The 22,341-nt window shown below is 53.7% G+C and overlaps 1 protein-coding gene across 6 annotated transcripts in view; it reads right to left on the bottom strand.

The window, feature by feature from the left end:
* The window catches only part of IQSEC1 (IQ motif and Sec7 domain ArfGEF 1), a 128,201-nt gene that overhangs the window by 45,049 nt on the left and 60,811 nt on the right, over positions 1 to 22,341 (bottom strand). The window lies entirely within an intron of this gene.

Below are 22,341 nucleotides of genomic sequence, written 5' to 3'. Positions count from 1 at the left end.
TCAGGAGGTTGAGGCAGGAGAATGGCGTGAACCTGGGAAGCTGAGCCTGCAGTGAGCCGAGATTGTGCCACTCCACTCCAGCCTGGGCGACAGAAGGAGATTCCATCAAAAAAAAAAAAGTTCCAATAATTAACAAAAGTGATTCTGTACTGTATGCCTACATAGGGCCAGCCCTTGTGCTGGTGGTTGCCGTGAGTAAACTGTGCCCTCCATATGTGTGTGCTGAAGCCCTGGCCCCCAGCACCTCAGCACGGGACTGTGTTTTGGAAACAGGGTCTTTGTGGAGGTGATGACATTAAAATAAAGTCACTGGGGTGTCCTGATCCAGCCTGACTGGTGTCTTTGTAGGCAGAGGAGATGAGGCCATGTACGCACACAGAGGGAGCAGCATGCGAGGACCCAAGGAGGAGAAGACCACCTGCAGGCCAAGGAGAGGGGCCGTCGGGGAACCCACCCTGCCTACACCCTGATCCCTGACTTCCAGCCTCCAGAGCTGTGCGACAATAAACATCTGTGGTCGAAGGCACCCGTGTGTGGTGTTTGTCACGGCGAGTCCGGAAACTCATACAATGCTGTATACACATTTTCTCTAAATCTTGAAAGCAGTCTACAAAGAGGAACCATCACCTCCCCGTTTCCAGGTGAGGAGACTGAGGCCTACAGGGGGTGCCAGAGTGACCCAGGTAGGAAGTAGGTGAGTCAGAGTTCAAGCCCAAGTGGTGGGACCCTGAGACGTGATGTTCCCCTCCGCCTCACCACCTTCTGTCCCTGCAACATGTACACATTCCTCTGACGTCTCCAAGCACCATGGGGGAGCAGGGCCCCTGATGGGGCCGTGTGGGACAGGCTGACGAGCTCATCCCGACTCGGAACTCACAAGCCTTTTCACTGTGTGCAGACGCTGGTTTCCACTGCAGGTGGCTTCTCAGTGTAGGACGAGCAGGGAAGGGAGAGAGTTACGTCACAGTTTCCAACACAATGTCCAGTCAGTCTGCCAGGTACCCTGTCCCTGTCAGATCACTCAACCTTGGGCTGGAAGGACCTTGAAAGACCCTCTCTCCCAGGGGCCGGAATGGAGGTCCCAATAGGTGGGCATAGCAGAGAGGTGGGCACACGGACCCCACGCAGCTGCAATCCTCCCTCCCAGTGCCTTCTTCAGACCAATGGAAGGCCTTGCACACAGCAGCCTGGGGCAGCGAGTCCAGCCCTGCTCTGCTCTGCTTCTGTCCCTGCCGCTCCTCATGAGGCCTGCAGGACCCCAGAGCCCAGTGCAGAATGTGACTGTCATTGGCTCCAGGGAAGCCTGGATTGGGGGCCCCAGCAGGCGGCCTGGAGCAGAGAGCATAGTCAGTGGCCCAGGGGGTAGGGAGTGGCGGCTCTTTGCTGCCAATTCTGCCGTGAGCCAGGGCTGGGCTGTGGATCTCGGCACCTGCTTTCCGGCCTGCAGATTAGGGCAAGACTTCTGGCTCTAGCCTCCAGGGTCAGGCAGGGGATGCCCATCCCACTCCCCAGGAGCTGGGCCATGACAGAGGCCTCTTCCTGAGCAAGAGCCTGAATGAAGAGAGGGGCCCAGGGCTCTCTGCCTGGCTCTGCCCTCACTGGACTGAGAATCAGGGCAGGCTGCCCCTCCCTACAAGGCCCCAGTTTCCCTATCAGTAACACAGTGGGTTAGACTCAATGCCTTCAAGCCATCTGAGGAACACCACCCTTCAAGATTCTCCACATCGGCCGGGTGGGTGGCTCAAGCCTGTAATCCCAGCACTTTGGGGGGCCGAGACGGGTGGATCACGAGGTCAAGAAATCAAGACCATCCTGGCTAACACGGTGAAACTCCATCTCTACTAAAAAATACAAAAAAAGAAAACCTAGCTGGGCGAGGTGGCGGGTGCCTGTAGTCCCAGCTACTCAGGAGGCTGAGGCAGGAGAATGGCAAAAACCCAGGAGGCAGAGCTTACAGTGAGCTGAGATCTGGCCACTGCACTCCAGCCTGGGCGACAGAGTGAGACTCCGTCTCAAAAAAAAAAAAAAAAAAAAAAAAAAAAAAGATTCTCCACATCATAAGAGTCTCCCAACTCCCTCCCCTGCAGCCCCCACCCACAGCAGCCTCCTTTGGGCCTGGTGTGTGTGCCTTAGTAGGGGGAAAGGGGGAGAACGGATCTGAAAATCCTCCCATTCTATTGCTAAAGCTTTGAGCAGCACCTCACAATACTCACCAACCTAATCAACTGTACAAAGGAGCAAATGAGTCTCCATCTCAGACTTCAGGCCCCAGAGCCTCAGGTTGCAGGGGAGTGACAGCCTCAGCTGGGAAGCCCATCCCACACTGTCTGACCCCAGAGCCCACGCCTCTGCTCCAGGCCTGTGCACCTCCCTCTGTCTCGCCTCATCTTTGCAGCCTGGGGACACATCACACGCGCCCTGGACTGGAAATACTTCAGTCAGGGGCCAAATCTGTGCTTCCAAGCAAAAGAGTGACAGGAAAAAACAGCTCGTCCTTAAAGAGATTCAGCCAGGCCTTCACTCCTAAGAGGAGGATTCAAAACAGTCTCATCACCCCAGGTTCACAGAAGCACAGAGATGGACAGGTGGTTTCCCTGCAGGTCCCTGGAGCTGAAGCAGGAAGCCCCTTGGTGGCCCACAGGCTGCTGCTGAGCTGCTGCTGAGCTGCTGGGAGGCTCTGCCAGGGAGAGGAGTGCGGGACCCTCACTGTGCTGCCCCCCGACCCAGGATGAAGGAGCAATGTTCACCTCAAGTCCGAAGGAATTCCACCCTTCACCAAGCCCTTTCTAACCTGGCCTGAAACCACAGTGAGCAGGCAGAGCAGGGCATCCTTCCCTGACGGTGGGGGGTGAGGGAGGGCCCAGGCCTGCCTGAGAACTTGAGAGGGGCCTTTGTTCCCAGTTGGCCGTGGTGTGGGGCAGACGGGGCTGTGGAAAGAGATCAGGCGGCAGCCACTGAACTCAGGATGGGCAGGAGATGGGAGTGCCTGGCGCTGGTAGTGCAGGGTGACTTTAGGCCCTGGGGCAGGGCATCTTTGGGGATAGGATTGCGATGGTGGTGGCCTGGGGCAGACTTTCTGGGCCTGTGGCAGCCCAAGATTCCGCTCTGGGCACTCCTGGGTTCCTGGCTGCCCTGGGTCAGCAGGTCCAGAACATGCTTGGGAGAGGCTGGGTCTCCCTCTCCAGGAAGGGAAGGTCTGACAGTCACCAAGTCTTCCCTTCTATCCTGGAGCCAGGGTCCTAGGGGTCATCAGTTTAGTCCCTTCCCCAACTCAAACGTCCCCATTCAATTTGTCCTCGGGTCCTGTCGAGTCTATTGAATAGCATCAGCTTGTGCAATGTGGCAGCCCTTCCACACTCCAAAAAAAATCAAACCCAACTTCAAACCATCCCAAAAGAAAGAAATGCCTAGGCGATCCTACTGCAACCAGTGTGGCACTACAGGGATCTTCAGCAAACGTGGACAAAAGTGAGCACAGCGTGGAATTTTCCATGTAGCTATGAACCTACTTTGAACCAGAGGACATCACCTCTTGATGGCCCCAATCAGAAGCTACGCAGTGCAGTATTAGACCCTTAAAAAGAGGCTTTTCTGAGTTTATCTGAACTGATAAACACAAAGATAATTTAAGTGAAAATGCCCAGTATTAACAAGTACATGCAGCTATGGGCACTCTAGGACTCTGCTGCAAGGAGTATACATCAGTACAGGAAGTTACCAAACTTAAATGATGTGGGCGCTTGACTATTTTCTGGCTGAACTCGTGAAGATGTTTTGCTCTATAGCAACACTCCGAAGCTCTGGGCTCTCAGCCCCACCTTCCTGATTAGGACTCAGCTCTACCCAGTTTCTTCCTGGGGCAGGAAGAACTATCCTATGTCAACCCTTCCCTTTCTAGGGCAGAAACACAGATGCCCTAGTGACAGAGCTTGGCTATAAAGTGACAGTCACATTTTACCAGCATACATGAGTCTCTAGGTGGGATTTTGGGTTAGAGAACAGCCAGACTGGCTCCCATATCCCTGCCCCGACCTCCTGAGCTCAGCTACTCGACATCTCGCCACCCACTTTAGTTGCCTTGGGGATGCTTCTCCCACAAACCCAGCCCACTGAACAGGACTGGGGAACACACCAGGGTGAGTCCTTAACTGTACTCCTGAATTTATTATCTCTCAGACACCTGGGCCACATGCAGACCAAGGAATGGGCTGAGGCACCTGTTCCAAGTCCCTGAAATTCCTGGCAGTTCAGAGTCTCTGGAACATTCTATGAGAGTTAGGTGGCTGCTGCCCAGCCCTTTTCCATAGATTTGTGCAAAGGAAATAAGACCAATGCGTGCAGCAGTACATATGAGGATGTTCACAGCAGTGTTGTTTCTGATTATAAACATCTGGAAATAACCTAAATAAGCATCGACAAAGGGATGATTGAAATTAATTCTGTATGCACACAGTGGAAATAATGTCAAAATGGGGGAAAGATCTAGTTTGATGGCTTTTCTTATGAAAAAGACTTGGGGATTTTTTGTGGACTATAAGAGGAATGCGAGCTGATGTCATGATGTGGCCGAGAAGCTAGTCACTAACATGAATAAAAAGCCAGGAGCAAAAATAGCCCTGCTGCCCGCCACAGTTCTCAGACACAGCAGAAGACAGCGCACAGACAGTCCAGAGCCTGAGGGCAGGGATGGCAGACCTGGGACACATGCATGCACCACCCACTCCTCCTGGGCAGACATTGCTAATTGATCACAGACTCCCTCCTAAAGAGCTTAGATGAAGCTTCAGCCTCCTTCCAACACAGCACTCCATACAACTGATCCCAGCTAGCATGTGAGATGGACTCTATTTGCCAAGGCCAAATAACGGTATGCCAGAAAGCAGTATAACAGTATGCTCCTATCAAGAACTGATACAGCTGGGAGGAAAGCAGCCTTGGGGAGATGATGTGATCCCCATCATCAAGCCTCTGACAGGCTGACAAGCTGAGGCTAGAGATTTCTCTTGCAGGCAGAACTATGACTGCCAATACCCGACCCAATGAAGGACACTCTCATGTGGTTAGGGCTGCTGAGGAGGTGGTGAGTTCTCTGTCATCGGAGGTGTGCAAGCCGCGGCAGGTCAGACACCCGTCAGAGAGGTGGTACAAGGGACTCCAATCCTGGCTAGAAGCCTCTGGCTCAGCGCCATACGACCTGAGTCTGCCATCTTTACAATGAGGTCTCAGCTTAATCCCACTTCCTCCACAAGGCCACCCTTATGCCACACACTCTTCCCCACCCCGGCGATCACCTAATCTCGTGTGTAGTCCATCTGCACCATGGGGAAGTCTTGCTCTGTGAGTGTGGGAGACAACTGCCCAAGCATCCCCCAAAGCCCCGGCCTCCAGCAAAGATGGGAATGGCCAGGAGCAGGAGGCCTGCTCCTTCCCATGAGACGAGTTCTGTATGTCCAGGATGGGCCCCCGGTGGTGGGACAGGCCCAGGACAGGGCCAGAGAGCACATAAGGGCCTGGAGCTGCTTGTGGATGCATCCATACTCTGTCCCAGAGCCCGTTGCGGGCTCAGGCACAGACAGCCCTTCTCTCCCAGCCCAGGGACTCCAAGTGCTGGTCACTGGAAGGTCACCAAGCTCTTCTCCCTTCTCCAGTTTTCCAAACATGCTTTCTTGTGATGGAGGTGGTATGTGGAGTTTTATGTAGGGACATGGTTGGGTGAGGCACTAGATCCTTACAGGACAGTGTTGCAATGGACACCTCGCAGGAACAGAGAACACAACTTGAAGAGCTTCCTCCTGCGGTCCCGCCCCACCTGGCCTTTCTGCCAAGCAAGGGTTCTAAGCAGGCTCCTGGGTGAAATTCTAGCTCTACTGCTTACCAGCTGTGTGACCACAGGGGGAACTAATGCTGTGCCTCAGGTTCCTTTCCTCTATAATGGGGGTAATTAGTGTATCTACTTCACAGGACTGTGGAGACTTAGTGGAGCTGACACAGTGAGGTCCTTAAGAAAGTGCCTGGCTCATTTTCAATGACTGTCTCGGGTTATTCTCTGATCTACAAGTCTCAGCAGCTGGAGGCAGAAGGGCAGACAAGCCTAGTGCCCCAAGCCAGGGTCACCTGCCCTGCACCCTGCCTGCTGCTGGGACCCTCTCTGCGAGATACCCACCTCCAGGCTGGAGAGCCTGACCCCAGGGTGGACCCAGAGACCCTCCACTGGCCCGTTCCCTGGACTGGGGAGCTCCTGGGGATGGGTGAGAGAGGCAGACAGTCCAACCCCAGCCCCTCAGCCCAGACCTGTTGGATGCCACGTCCCGACTCGCCGGGGAGTGAGTCAGGGCAGGGGGGCTGTGGCCTCTCAGCCACGGATGTCTCTAATTATGGCCTATGAAGTAATGAATGACTTTTCTCAAGAAAAATGTTAGCCAGGGGAGGTTCTGGGCACCAGTGAGGGGACAAGATGAAAGCAGTGACCTACTGTTCACCCCCAACATCGACAACGACAATGGTAGTAACAGCGAATGTTTATATGGTTAGTGATGTTCTAAGCTGTCTACGGAACCCATTCAGTGCTCTCAATACCCTGCGGGCACGGAGAGGTGGCACCCATCTCCAAGGGCATATGGGCAGTCTGGCCAGGGAGCCCAAACACTTACCCATTGTGCTTATGCAACTTCTTACGGAGGGGGCATACACACATGTATATACACACATATACATACACAAACACAGATACACATGGTCTGAATTATACAGCAGCAACTTCTCCATAAACCTGCCAGGTACAAGATGCCGTGGTGGTGTGTTTAAAATACATGACCTGTAACTCAACCACCATCGCTGGGAGGTAGCTAGGACTGCTCCCTTCTGCAGATGACAAACTCAGGGATGGAAGAGTTGAGTCACCCAGTCAAGGTTGTGAGTATAAGACAGGGTTGTGTGGGACCTGACCCCACACCAGGGCCTCTCCTGCCCAGCTGCTCAGGGGAAAAGCATGCTGCTGGCAGCTTGGACAGGGCTGGGTCCAGTGCCTAGGGGTCCTGGGGTTGTGCATGGTTATGAGATAAATCAGAGAAATAAGCCTAGTCGTGTGTGGCCAGCGGGTGGCCACATCACACAGCAAAGCCACCCTCTTCAGAGTGGGCCGGGTCCCATGCTAGAGGAAGCAGGCAATCTTGAAAGCCTGTCTGTGGTTAAATGTCCATGCCAGCAGCCTCAGGCCAGACTCCTGGCAGTCTGCACAGACCAGAGCAAAACAGCCTCCTGAAGTACGTATGCCCATCACACCTCCAGGCCTCGTGGCTTCCCCTACACTCTGCTTTCAGGGTTTCTGATTTCCAGAAAGGGAGCCTAGACTGGGCAGGCACAATTCATTTCCAGCCCTCACAAGCTCCCTCTTGGGGCTTTCTGTGGCTCTTCTCTGCCTAGGCCACATTAACCAAGGTTAGTCACCCAGAGGAAGGAAGGGGATGGTCTTGCTCTGCACCAGGCTATCTTCACCTCTATGCCCCCATCTCGGGGAAGGATGGGACACAGCCAGGCAGGGTCTAGGGGGTGGGTGGGGCACATCCTCTGAGCAAGAGCAAGGATGGCACAGCCGGAGAGGGGCGGCCGCCACCCCTGCCAGGTCTCCGCAGGGTGGTCCTGGTGCAGAGAGAACAGGTGGGTTTGTGAGGCCAGGGGCAGGAGCTTCAGACAGCTAGCAGTTTTGAACAGTTCAGCAATTTAAGAACGGGCTGCTTTAAGGGTTAGTGGAGGTGTTCAAGCAGGGTCTGGAAAAGTCAGTCTTTCTGGGCTGATGTGGCTGGGGGTGGGTCACCCACACATATGCTCACCCACTACGCCACTATGCAATGGGGGAGCCCAGCACAAGCTAAGTACACAGATTTCACCCCTGCAACGAGCCCGTCAAGAAAGCACTGCTCTTCCCATTCTCCAGATGAGAAAATGGAGGCTCGGGAAGGGCCCACTTGCCCAGGATTGCAGAGCACAGAGCAGAGCCAAGATTCAAATCCATGTCATTTTTCTAGTCCTTCCCACTCTGGAATGCTCTCGGGACTGGAGGTGGTCTCCAAGAGCTAGCCTGGCCCCAAGGAGCAGAATGCAAGGACACAAAGAAATGGACCTCAAAGGAAAACTCAGTGTGTAAAGAAGGGACATAAAGTTGGCCAGCTGCGGTGGCTCACGCCTGCAATCCCAGCACTTTGGGAGGTTGAGGTGGGACACTGTTTGAGGCCAGGAGTTTGAGATCAGTCTGAGAAACATAGCAAGACCCTGTCTCCACAAAGCATTTTTTAAAAATATTAGCTGGGCATGATGGCAAGTGTCTATAGTCCCGGTGCTTTGGGAGGCCATGGCAGGAGGATCACTTGAGGCCAGGAGTTGAAGACCAGCCTGGGTAACATAATAAGACTCCATCTCTACAAAATTTTTTTTTTTTTTTTGAGACAGAGTCTCGCTCTGTCCCCCAGGCTGGAGTGCAGTGGTGTGATCTCTGCTCACTGCAAGCTCCGCCCCCCAGGGTTCACGCCATTCTCCTGGCTCAGCCTCCCAAGTAGCTGGGACTACAGGCGCCCACCACCATGCCCAGCTAAATTTTTGTAATTTTAGTAGAGACGGGGTTTCACAGTGTTCACCAGGATGGCCTCGATTTCCTGACCTCGTGATCTGCCTGCTGCCTCAGCCTCCCAAAGTGCTGGGATTACAGGCGTGAGCCAACGCGCCCAGCCAAATTTTTTTTTTTTTTTCTTGAGATGGAGTCTCGCTCTGTGCCCCAGGCTGGAGTGCAGTGGCGCAATCTCGGCTCACTGCAAGCTCCGCCTCCCGGCTTCACACCATTCTCCTGCCTCAGCCCCCCGAGTAGCTGGGACTACAGGTGCCCGCCACCACGCCCAGCTAATTTTTTGTATTTTTAGTAGAGAAGGGGTTTCACCGTGTTAGCCAGGATGGTCTCGATCTCCTGACCTCGTGATCCACCCATCTCAGCCTCCCAAAGTGCTGGGATTACAGGCGTGAGCCACTGCGCCCGGCCAAAAATTTTTTTTTAAATAGCTGGGAACAGTGTCTCATGCCTGTAGTCCTGGCTACTCAGGAGGCTGGGACAGGAGGATCCCTTGAGCACAAGGAGCTCAAGGCTGCAGTTAGCTATGATTACATGACTGTACTCCAGCCTGGGCCACAGAACAAGACCCTGCCTCTAAAAAACTTTTTTAAAATTATAATAAAAGGGCTGGGCATGGTGGCGAACGCCTGTAATCCCAGTACTTTAGGAGGCCGAGGAGGATGGATCATTTGAGCTCAGGTGTTTGAGACTGGCCTGGCCAACATGATGAAACTCTGTCTCTACTAAAAATACAAATAATAGCTGGGTGTGGCGGCGCAAGCATGTAATCCGAGCTACTCAGGAGGCTGAGGCACAAGAATTGCTTAAACCTGGGAGGCAGAGGTTGCAGTGAGCTGAGATTGCACTACTGGGTAACAGAGTGAAACTTGGAGTGTACTCCAGCTGGGCAACAGAGTGAACCTCTATCTCAAAAAAAAAAAAAAAAAAAAAAAAAAAATTATAGTAAAAGAAGAGAAATAGAACTAATTGGTGTAGCCAGCAAGACAGGAATAGTGAGGGCTTTCCCAGGGGAGGCCGTTCCAGTGCCAGTCAGCCATACCCCCTTCTCTGGTCTTGAGGGGAGGCAGCATCCCCACCGATGCCTAAAGCCTTACAGCCTGGCAAGCAGTTCTAGGAGAATGATGCCTGGCTGCTGACCAAAAGGACTTACAGACTCCTGAGGTCCTTCCTAGAGAGCAGTAGGGTGAGGACATCCTAGATGAGGCCCAGCAACGCTGGTCGCCTCCCCTGGCAGGCAGGGTTCGGATGAACACGACCTAGTGGTGAGCAGGAGGGGTGCAGTCGCAGTACCCCCAGTGGAAACCTAGGGAGGGTGGACAGAGAGGGAACGAGTGAGCCCTGGAGGAGCACACATAACGGGCACAGACGTTGAGTCCCGTGCTCAGAGCCTCCAGATGCTGCCAAGGTCTGGGACAGAGGGGATGGTGGGGCTGTGGCCCTCACATGGAAAGATTTAGAGTAAGAATCTGTAGGAAGCACTGGCACGAGGTGATGGCCACCTAAACATCCCATGTGACTTCCACTGGCTAACCAGGAGCACCATATCTAAAACGGGACAATCCAGAAGTCACCCCTACAGGGCATAGTGGGAGAAGGTGGGGGTCAGGAGGGTTTCTGCATTTACCCAGTTCCCAGGTTTGGAGAAATGAGGATATCCAGGAATTGCAGAGGAATCCAAGAAACCAGACATCCTGCTGCCCAGGCACTGCCCCTTTGAGCCCTAGTAGACAGCCCAATCTCAGGCTCCAAACTGAGCTCCCCACAACAGGCCAGCTCCCCACAGCCTTGCCATCTCAGTGGGGTGTGGTTGGGGTCCTTGGAGCTGCTCGCTGAGCATCACTCTTGGCATCTCTTTCTCAGACCCTCCTCCCCATCTGTCAGCACATCGGGCTGCTCCGCCTTCAACACAGATCCCGCATCTGCCAGCCCGTGTGGCCCTCATCTCTTCCCTGTGTGACTGCCACGGCCTCTCCAGGCTCTTCTGGCCTCACATGCCCACCCCACTCCACTCCTCTCCACCCAGCAGTTGGGGTCCTGTTAAAACACAACCCTGACCACATTCTCCTCTCACTTGGTGGGACTGAGAGCCCAAGTCCTCCCATTGACCCAGGAGACTCTGCAGGACCCAGCCATTCCTCCTGCCACCCTCCACTGAACCCCCTGGCCACTCCAGCCCAGCCCCCTGGCCTCCTGGCTGTTCCTCTCCGCTCTGGAATGCTCCCACCCCAAGACCTGTGCAGGTGCTGTTCCTGCTGCTCAGCGCAGCCTTCCCCAAGTCCGCTGGCTCCCTCCCTCACTCTATTCAGGCCTCTGAAGACAACTGGAGGGATGTGGCTGAGAAAGAAGAGGAGAAGATGAGGAGGTGGCAGAAGAGGGATGAGGACTCCAAGAAGGCATGTGGTTTAAGCTGGAAGAGACCTCAGCATATATGAATGGTGACAGACAGCGACCCTGACAGGAGGAAGAGGTCGGTCTGGTGGGTGGGCACACCACCAGAGGGCTGAAACCCTCCTCTGGGGCTTCACTGTTCTCTGAGGGGCAGGGAGGGAGGCCAGTCAGCTGCTGATAGGGCCTGATCCTTCATCCCCCCAGCAAGGTGGGGCTCAGCCAGGGACAATTTCAGGAAGCTAGGTCTGACTTGAGCAAGCCAGGGGGAAACGGAGAATGCCTCCAACCTTGTGCCTGGCTGCAGGGAGCACACCCACAGCGCTGTCTCCATGCCTCTTAGTCTCCGTGCGCCGTAGACAGACCTGTCCAATGGCCCCTCAGAGCCTGGAAATGCTGTGGCAGCCCGGCCTCCATCCGCAGGGGACACTGAGGCTGACTGTCCAGTTGCCTCCAGAGAAGAGGACCCTGGGCGGAGATCGGCCTCACTGACATCCCCCTGCCCTGGCCTCAGGCCTGCCCTGCTGAGGCCTAGATAAGGCTCGGCCCAGCTCCGCCTCAGGCTGCAGCATTATCTTTAATGACTGGCACCCAGACCTCCACAAGTGGCTTTTATATATGTAGAAAAATATAGGACTCTAACAATGAACTTTTCAAAGTGGAAGGCTATTTTTAGAGCTTTGCTTACTGATCCAACATTCAGCATCTCCCTATATGTCAGCAGCTGCCGGCGAGATGGGCAGGTGGCATGAGGAGGCGGGCAGCAGTCAGGGTACAGGGGGCTTCTCAGGCCACCCAACCATACGAAGGAAGATGCAGTTTTTCGCACTGCCCCTGCCCTCTGGTCCCGAGCACTCTGTACAGCTCCATCAGGCACCTACCACCCTAATGTTGTCATGACAGGAGTGGCAGCAACATTCTGGGCTAGAGTCCAACACTTGAGTTGGAACCCCAACTTCTCTGAGCCTTGGTTTCCTAACTGCACAGTGGGGGCAAGGCTGCCCCTTCATGGCCTCACAGTGGAGTCAGTGGGAGTGTTCCAGGAAGCCCCACCAACAGCTAATGCCATGCCTAATTAGAGGGTAATTATTTCAGGAGAGACCTCCTGTCCTCAGACAGGGCTTATTCTCATCAGCACATAGCCAGGCAGGGCAGAAAGAAAGGTCTCTATGTCCTGTGAACCCAGGGCCACACAGCCAAGGCAGCCCTTATCCTGTCAAAGGCAGTCTTTCCAGCCCCAGGGAGGTGGTGGTTCCAGCCTCCCCAGCCCACGTCTCACTCCCAAACATAAAGAGTACTGTCAGTCTGCAGGGGCCAGGCCACCCTCCATGGCTGCTGTGAGGCCCTCTCACTCAGGGACGTGAGTGGGTTTTGGAGATGAGAATGCAGGTTCCAGGAGACAGGCTGGGGATGAGAGGGCAGCCCCTAGAACCTGGAATCAGATCTGCCCTGCCCCCTCACAGCTTCAGGGGCTTCCATGGGAAAGAGCCCGAGGGCCTTAGTGGTTGTGGATCAATGGCAGCCTGGAGCCCAGGGCTGGGAGAGGCCCTGGGGAATGTTACAGGGCGTCTTATGGGGGCTGCATGGCAAACATGGGAGAGAGGGGTCTCCCTCAGCAGGAGGGAAGGAAAACAGGGATCCGCAGGGGCCATCTCCCCAGATCTCTGTTAGGTTTCCTCACAGCACGGCTCCATATCTGACTCCATCTTTTATCCTGCTTTCTTATTTCTGTCTCTCCCCATGAGGAGGTCAGCTTTGGAAGGGCAGTGTTTGTCTGTTTTCCTCACTGAAGTTTCCACAGTGCCTAAATAGGGCTGGACACACGGCAGGTACTCAGTCTGAATCTGCTGAATGAATGAATGATGCTGCTAGTGACTAGGGGACCTCCACAACCCTGGAAGTAGATGCCAGCACTCCTAACACAGAGGGGTCAGGACAGGATGCCCCGCGCTCAGGATGGAGAGACACAGAGCAGGGCAGAACAGGTCCCCGGTGCCAAGGCATGGCTGGCTGTCTTCTCTTTCTCCCACAACTCCACAGGCCGACGGCAGGGCTGCTGCTCTCTCATTTACAGGTGGGAGCACCAAAGCCTGGAGAGGACAGGGGCTCAATAGTCACACGGCTGACACGCAGCCCAGCCTGGCAGAGCCCCGTGACTGTGGAGCTGTGTCCACACCCCTCCTTTGCTCTGCAGCTGGGTTGTGGAGACATCAAACGACTATGGAAACTGTGAGTTTCTCCACCATACAGACACGCTCACTGCACTGAAAACACTGTCCCACAGGCCTCAAGTCACCAAGGAACTTGGAATACTGAGATCAGCTCCATCCCCTGAGGACGCCCTGGGCTCAGCTCTCTGTGTGCTGCTTCTGCCCTGTGCCCACCCCACCTTCCCACAGTCCCGGGAGCCCTTCTGGGCTGGGCCGCGCACTGGCGGGGCCTCAGAAAGGAAGCAGGGGGCAGACTGGCTCCATAGGCTAGCAACCTGCACTTTCACTTGGGCCGAGAGCCAGCTGGCAGGGGGGCTGTGAGGCTCTGGATTGGGGGCCGATACAAACACCCTACAATCAGTCCCAGCCAGGGCCTCTGCCTGGTGAGGTGTCACCACTACAGGCATCACTATCAGTGCCACAGAGGGGCCCCAACCCAGGGCAACAGGCCTAAAACAGGAAAAGTCATCCCCTAACGCCAATCCTGCAGCCAACCCCAGGACAGGCAGCCTTTAAAGAGAGAGGCTGGGCAAAGCCCTTTATTCTCCTGAGCACCACCTGGGCCAGGGCCAAGGTGAGGGATCCTTGGCCTCGCCCCTGGGAGAGTTGGTCAGGAGACCGGGCACCTGCCCGGCTGCTCCCCATAAGGAGACCTCGGACTGCACAAAGCTCTCTGGAAGACAGATTCTGTGTGGGGGGTTCACAAGGTCTCCAATACTGGCAGCCCCTGGCCCAGCTTGATCCACAAAACATGCTCTCTGTGGCCTAGTGTTTCAAAAACTAGAATGAATCACTAACATTTCAGCACCTTAAGATTTTATAAGAAAATCTGGCCGGGCGCGGTGGCTCAAGCCTGTAATCCCAGCACTTTGGGAGGCCGAGGCGGGCGGATCACAAGGTCAGGAGATCGAGACCATCCTGGCTAACACGGTGAAACCCCGTCTCTACTAAAAAATACAAAAAAACTAGCCGGGCGAGGTGGCGGCGCCTGTAGTCCCAGCTACTCGGGAGGCTGAGGCAGGAGAATGGCGTGAACCCGGGAGGCGGAGCTTGCAGTGAGCTGAGATCTGGCCAGTGCACTCCAGCCTGGGTGACAGAGCGAGACTCCGTCTCAAAAAAAAAAAAAAAAAAAAAAAAAAAAAAAAAAAAAAAAAAAAAGAAAATCTAAGTTTCTGACTCATCTTGGGGACCTGGCCACCCTGGGCTCATATTCCTACTTGATAACAGTCAGATAAAGTGAGGTGGCAGCCACATCCATCAGACAGCACATGTTCCATCACCACCACAGTCCCCACCACTGCCACAGTCCCCACCACTCCCTATTGCCCATACATACCTGGGTCACTTCTCTTCCTGCCTATTGACAGCATCCATGTTTGCTTATGATGCTTACATAGGACCAAAATTCTAGGCCCAACGCAAAGAAAAGAACTAGGATCTACAGCCTGGGATCAGTTGTTCCCAAGAAACCTAATTTAGAACACCAATTCCCGAGAGGCAGGGTTCAAGAACTCCCACAGCTCTGCATGGCCGGTGGGAACACCAAGGCCTTCTGCTCCACTGGGTCCTGTGAGTGTGTGGTTTTTACAAGGCTCTAGCAAATTAACATCATCACAGTGACCACAATTCACAATCCCATGGTCATCATAACCACCAAGCCTCAATTCACCAGATGCCCTTGTTCCTAAGTTTCATAGGGTTAGGATATAATTTTCGAAGTCATCTGATACCTGGTGTTTATTCCAAAACTGGACTCTAAGAGGATGTCCTGAGGTTCAAATTCAAGCTGTCCCCACCCTCGGCAGCCCCCTCCGTCCACCTGTGAGAATGCCAACCTGAGTCTGGAGGAATGCCCAATGGCTCCAGAAGCGTTCCTGGGGAGCGTAGCGGGGAGCTCTAGGTGCAATCAGGAGACCACGTCTCTCTACAGCTCCCCTACTTCCAGGCTGAGTGGCCCCAGGCAAGTGCCCTCCACTCTCTGGGCTTCTGTTGTCTCATCTTCACAATGGGCATCACTCCTGCCCTGCTTGCCCAATAGGAGCGTGGGAATCGAGGGAAGACACACTTTATCAACTGTAAATCCCACGTGGAGCTGTTTCTGTTCTGTGCCATCAGCCAGAGAGGAAGGCTCAACCCCCTCAACTCCTCAAGTCTTGGCTGGGCTTGTCCAGGTCAGAGAAAGAGGGACATCAGGAGAAGTATTCCCCAGTCCAGCACCAAATTAAGTCCTGCAGGATCAGGAAACCAGATACGTCCATCTCTGTGCCTGCGTAGAGGGCTTTATGCTTCCAAAGGCCTCCTTCCTTCCCCTCTGCCACAGCTTACCTGGTCTCAAGACACAAAGTTTACAAGACTGCTTCCCTTGCCATGATCTCATCTGCATGGCCTCACCCTCTCCCCTTCATCCTTTAGTTTCTTCATTAACCATTCCTATAGCCTGCACTCTGCCAGATGCTTGCCCCTGGCTAAGGAGGGTAGTTCTTGTTGGTTCTGAGTGCACAGAGATGACCAGAAGCTTCCAACCCCTGGGCTCACTCAGAAAGATTTTTCAGAATATACACACACACAGAGCCAAAAATTTTCCTGGCTGAGCCAAATTAAATACAGAGGCCTCTAGTTATTTCCATACGCACCAAATGGACTTAAATAAAGCAGTTCTCTGTGGCAGGCTGCAGCACACAGAGCTAGGCTGGGCCCCAGGGACGCCCCGGGAGAGCCAGGCTGGAGGCACAGGCCGGGGAGGCTAGCTCTGGACAGGGTGCGGGCAGAGAGGAGATGGATGCCCATCGCCAGAATATGGCCCACCCTGCCAGCCAGGGCCTGCACTGTGGCCATCTTGGCCCAGACAATCTTGGTCTTTTTTAGGTGCACAGCAAAACTGAAAGGAAAGTATGGCGTTCCCATGTACCCACTGCCCCAAGGCAGGCACAGCCACTATCAACATCCACACTGGAGTGGCACATTGTTACAGTCCATGAACTACAGTGACACATCATCATCACCAGGGTCTACAGTCTACATTCGGCTTCACGCTTGGTGTTGTAAACAGCAACCTTTTGAAGTAGGTACTATATCATCTTCCCATTTTGTAGATGAAGAAACTAAGGCACAGAGAAGTGATGCAATTTACCCAAGGCCATGTGACTCACACAGTACGTGAGGAGGGGCGAGGCTGGCTGGGCCACCTCCCTGCCTGTCATGTTCTTCCCTCTGCGGGGCGAACCCACCACCCTGTCTGCCCATTGAACTCCCCCTGCCCTTGCAGGACCTGGTGCAGGTGCTGCCCAGACCTGTAGCACAGCAGCTGCCAGGCCCCACGGCAAGTCAGTGATCTGCCCACAGCACCCAGTGCAGGGGCACAGAAAGGGTCTTGGGGACAAATGAAGGCTGGGGGTAGGAAACACTACCCCACTCAGCTTCCCCCATCTACAACATTGGCACACAGAGCTCTTCCCTGGCAACTGTCTGGTACCCAGCAGGCAGGAGCTGTGTGGCCCTGGGCAAATGACTTGGCCTCTCTGTGTCTGTTTCTCAGTCATAAAATGGGAGTATTGTTCACCCAGCAGGGCTGCTGTGAGGGCCATATGATAACACACACACAAATCCTCGGCCTGGGGCCTGTTACCCAAGAAATGCACAGAGTAGCTGCTGCCACTGTCACGATTTAGGACTGTTACCACTTCGCTGCACTGCATGGTGCCATGGGGGCTAGAGGGAAGGTAAGCAGCCCAAAGAGGAAGAGGTCCGAAGGAACGCAGACCATCTGACTCCACACTAGCACCCATACCTGGGGAGCACGAGGGGCGCCTGCCTGGGATGTGGCCATGCCTAGGGTGTGACTTTGGCTTGTTTTTAACTAAGCTGGGTTGGGGGCGCTCTATGTACGAAGCACTGTGCTAGGAGCTAGGGTAGTAACCACACATTCATACTGAGGGCAGTGGCTGAAATGTGTCAGCACTTGCTGCATGCTGGGCTCTAAGCCCAGCAGCAATGTGGAGTGGCATGGCACCCAGTGATGATGACAAAGGCAAGTAAAGGTGACGGGAGGTGTCCAGGATGACTTTGGCATTCTAAGTGAAGCCCAAGAGGATCAGATGAAGTCATGGAAGATAAGCCAATTTGGGGAGAGGGAGATAATACATGTCCCTTTGGAACTTACAGATTTACAGGTGCCCATGAGACCCCTTGAGAGGGTTGCTGGGTGGGCAGCAGGATGTCAGGGCCTGGGCTGGAGCCAGATCAGAAACCCCAGGAAGGAAGAGACTGCGTGAAGTGGAAAAGGAAAGAGGGCTGGGCAGAGGCCCAGGGACCCCTAGTGCTGAATGGCCACCCAGGGGCCCAGCAAGATGAGGGGCTGACGGGTCTGGGAGGGTGGCAGGGGCCGCAGCCTGGCTATACTACCTGGCAAGGGGAAAGCCAGGGCAACAGGGAGACCCTGTGGAGCTTGAAGCTGAGAGCCACAATACCACCCAGGGGACCCCTGATCCGATGAGAGAGGCTGAGAGCCCATTCCACGCCCCGCCCTCCAGGGGTCCTAGGGAGACGGAAGAGAAGTGAGTTCTCTTACCCTGACCCAGGAAGGCCCTGTCTGACGGAGGAGTCATGGGCCTAGCCTCTTCCAGTCACTTCCAGACACAGGGCATCCCAAATGGGTCAGAAGCTACTTGGTCACCAGGCTGGGAAACTGTTTCAAGCTCAGAGTTCCCGAGTTGGACCAACACAGCTAAGTGCTGTTCAAGGGACACTGTGGCCTGCCCTAGGCACTCGCCCCAGTGATACAACTTTTCCAAGGCTAGAAATGAGGCTAACCATGAGACAGGTCCTTGGTATAAAATCAACAAAATGTCTGGGATTAAAACTAATCTAGGGCAATGAAATAAAACTGCACACAGGGATCATTATACCATTCTACTTTTGTACGCTGCAAATTTTACATAACAAAAAGCTAAAAATAACGCTAAGACTCTGCTATCACATCAAGGCCCATTATTTTCTTGGGCCATTTTGCCATTTTTACTAAGCACAAACAAAAAACACTCAAACCCTGCTCATTTAAATGACGGCTCTGAGCTCTGAGAACAGTCAATGGCCCAGAGGGAACAGAGAATTCACGTTCCTGCGACCGCGCCTCCCCCTCCCCTAGCAGCAGAGGAAAGAGCTGCTTCCCCAAACACTTCCTCTCCACCCCACCCTCACCCCACGGGAATAGCGGCGCTGCAATGGTAATAATGATGATGGCTGGGGAGAATAGCAGTGCAGTGGGTAGGGGTCATCACAGCAGCTGGCGCTTACTGAACACCTACTAGGTGCCTGGCACTACTCCGGCCCCTCTCCCCCATCATCTCGGGTGGACAGTTGTCCTGATCCTGTCAAGGAATCTGAGGGTGGTTCTTAGCCCAGATGACTTCCTGGGGCTGGCGAACATGTTTTTAGATTGCAGGCACTGGGCGGAGCTTCCAACGATTCTCCTTCCACTCTGCTGCTGGTAGTGCACCTCTGTAGCCATCCATGGTGTTCAAGGAACCCAATGCTGCCACTGGGGTGCGCACAGCTAGGGCCTGCAGGTTTTGTCTCTCTGGCTCCTCCTTGGCCCCCTGCTCCTCCCTGCCTCTGCCTCAGGCTCCATTCCTTTTTTTTTTTTTTTTTTTTTTTTTTTTTGAGGTGGAGTCTTGCTCTGTCACCCAGGCTGGAGTGCAGTGGCCAGATCTCAGCTCACTGCAAGCTCCGCCTCCCGGGTTCCCGCCATTCTCCTGCCTCAGCCTCCCGAGTAGCTGGGACTACAGGCGCCCGCCACCTCGCCTGGCTAGTTTTTTGTATTTTTAGTAGAGACGGGGTTTCACTGTGTTCGCCAGGATGGTCTCGATCTCCTGACCTTGTGATCCACCCGTCTCGGCCTCTCAAAGTGCTGGGATTACAGGCTTGAGCCACCTCGCCCAGCCTCAGGCTCCATTCTAACATGCTGCTCCCCAGCAATGTCAGGGAGGGGAAAGAGGGTCCACACACTAACCAGAGGACCAGGTCTACATTCTGCAGAGCTTGAATTCATCATTTTCATTTTCTAGCCTGTTTCCTCATCTGTCAAATGAGAATAATGTCATGATTTCACAAGGTTCTTGGTTCCAATCAGACAGGTATGTGTGAAGTTCAAAGGCCATTCAAATGCCAGTATCACCATTTTCATTCTTTCCCCTCCCTGACATTGCTGGGGAGCAGCATGTTAGAATGGAGCCTGAGGCTGGGCGAGGTGGCTCAAGCCTGTAATCCCAGCACTTTCCAGCCTGTTTCAGCCCCAGTCTCAAACCTGTGCCAACTTCAGACCCACCAAAAACAGTTAAGGCTTTGCCCAAACCCAGCTGACTTCCTTTCCCCTTCCTGTCGGCACGCATGGTCACCTGTTTTGTATGTGTGCTACCCACACTGCCTCTCCCTCCATTGTTCCCATTTGACAGACAAGGAGGCAGCAGCTTGCAGTGGGGACCAGCTTGCCCTGGCCACACATCCAGGAAGGGGCAGAAATGGAATCCAAGTTTTTCCAGCTCCAGATGCCACCTCTGCCCACTGCAGCAAGCTGCCTCCCCTCCCAGGCAGACAGATCAGCTAGAGAGGACAGAGCAGCAGAACCAGGGACTGGAGGCCACTGCCCCTGAGGTCAGGCTCTGGAGCTCTGGGCCTTATTAGGCTCCAGAAGCAGCCCCAGGTACCACCAGGAAGCCAGACCTGCCCAAAGCCTCAGAAGTTTAGCACAGGCCACCAGGTGAAGGCTCCAGAGGTGCCACAGCTCTGTTCCATCTGACACAGGGCTAGGGGCCTCTACCTTGATGCCCCAACACCTCAGGGTGTCTCTCACACATGGTGCAGGCCATTTGCCCATCCTGTCTAAAGAAATCTTCATCCCAGCCCAACTGCAAGCTGCCTTACTTTGCAATTTCCCCAATCCACAGGCAAAGTGATTTTCTTAATACCCTTAACCATCCACTTGTTTGTGGGCTGTTTGGACAGCACGCTATAAGCACATGCTAAAGTCCATGGGCTTAGTCACTTCTTACCGTGTAGGCCATCTGTCACACCACCAACAGCCTGCAGTCCTTTAGCCCTTTAACTTCTTCCCCTCACCACTATCTCTCTGCACCCCTCTCTTTTAACTCTGGTCTTGTCTGTGGCCAAAAAGATGAATAATCCACTCCCATCTAGGAACACATCTCCCCAAACAAGTAACATGGTCCAATTCCACACAGTCAAACTTCTCAGGTCTAAAACAGCAGCTAAAAGATGCCATTTATCTGGTGTTGACTATGCAGTTTGAGCACTGACATGGATTCATTCATTGAATCCTCACAACTCCATGGCCTCCTCCTGTCATCCATCTTTTACCAATGGGGAAACTGAGGCGCAGAAAGGCTAAGGAAGGTGCCCAAGATCATAGGGACAATGAGGAGCAGAGCTGGCGTTAGAGTTGGGGTTAGAGTTACAGGTAGTCTGACTACAGAATCTGCCTCCCTAACCATTGGGCTAACCATCCTGCATCTGCAAATGACTACAAGGATCAAGAGGCTCATTCTTCTTCTCATAGATGTGGAAACTGAGGCCCAGGGAGGGATGGGATGAGATGGGTGACTGATGCCAGGGCTCTAGGGAGGGAGACAACCAACGGCCAATCAGGGCCAGTTCTGGACAGGTCTTTCTGAAAGGCTTCCTCTCTCAGGATGGGAGACCTTTGAGCTTAGGGTCAGCCAGAATAAAGACAACAATGATTACAACTAACATCTACCAGGCCCTTGCTATGTTACTATGAGACACCATTTAAATGCTTTACTTGTATTCATGCACTTCATGGTTATACCACCTACCCTCCCAGCCAGAAATAGAAAAGCAAACACCACTGACTTCTGTAAATGGCATCAGGGAGAAAGTATTCATGTTGGCAGACAGACTCTGATCCGGTCTGGGCAGCAGGGGATTTTGGGAGAATCGTTTCAGTTTGTGTGAATGAGGAGGCCTCCTCCCAGTTGCGGACTCGTTCCAATTTTTCCAGTTTATTAATGATCCCTTTCCCCTCCTGTGGGATCAAGTTCAGCACCCACACACTTGCGTGTCCTCCAATGATTCAAAAGCCCTAGCCTTGGGTTTCCTCATCATGCAGAAGCCTGTCATGTTGGCATGGGTCCCTCAGTGAGTCAGGGGACAGTGAGTTTTAGTCCTCAGGACCCTGCTCCAAGCAGAGTCTTGGCCTGGGGCTGCACACAGCACACAAGCATGCTACCCTGAAGAGCCTGCAAGTGCAAAGGACACTGTCCCAGAATCCTGCCAGAGTCTGGGGATGCAGCTCTTGGGTTCTGTGGGGAAAGAGACAAGATTCCAGGAAGGCCCGGTGAGTGGTCATCAACTAGCTTGTGGGCTGAGACATTTGGGAACATGTTGGGAATCCTGATGCCTGGGGATACTGGACACCTGTTGTGGCAGTATAGGGAAGAAGCAAAAGGCTCCATTCATGATGGTGACATATTTTGTCAAAGATTATTTAATCCCAGAAGAAGCAGAGCCTGGCCACGAAGTACACAGACCCTGAAGCCAAGCAGGCCGAGTTCACACGCTAACTCTAGCACTCTAGCAACTTTAGCACTAAATGGCAACTGCTATTATCATTATTACTGAGCTTTGAACAAAGAGGAAAAAACAAATGCAGTCACAGTGTCTCATCTTTACAAACAGGGAGGGGACTCTTGCTATGGTTCTCTATGGGGACCTTAAGTTCAAATCAAACTGTCACCATGTCAGGAAACTGCAAACCGAGGAGATAAAACGGAAAGAATGGGCCTTTCCTCCAAGGAGCAGCAAAGCTGCAGGTACCTATGAACAAGGCAAAAAAAGAAATTCAAGTCAGAGCAGCTGGGACCCCAAGAAGGACGACTTCACAAAAAGCCACACAGACTCTAGAAATCAGTCTTCAACCTCACATATCAGCAAAACAGAAAACTGTGAGGAATCATTTTAACTCAGCAACAATTTCACAAAAGGGAAAAGGTGGTAATAATGATGATGGTGATGACAGCTACCATTTGTTGGGGATCTATCTGTATGCACCAGTCACCAGGCAAAGCTGCACATCCCCGCACCCTCCCCAGGGGGTTT

The sequence above is a fragment of the Rhinopithecus roxellana genome, chromosome 1 (assembly GCF_007565055.1).
Source record: "Rhinopithecus roxellana isolate Shanxi Qingling chromosome 1, ASM756505v1, whole genome shotgun sequence".
In the NCBI taxonomy this organism is placed as follows: domain Eukaryota; kingdom Metazoa; phylum Chordata; class Mammalia; order Primates; family Cercopithecidae; genus Rhinopithecus; species Rhinopithecus roxellana.
The sequence above is the reverse complement of the archived record's forward strand: the minus strand, read 5'-3'. Positions and strand labels throughout refer to the sequence as shown.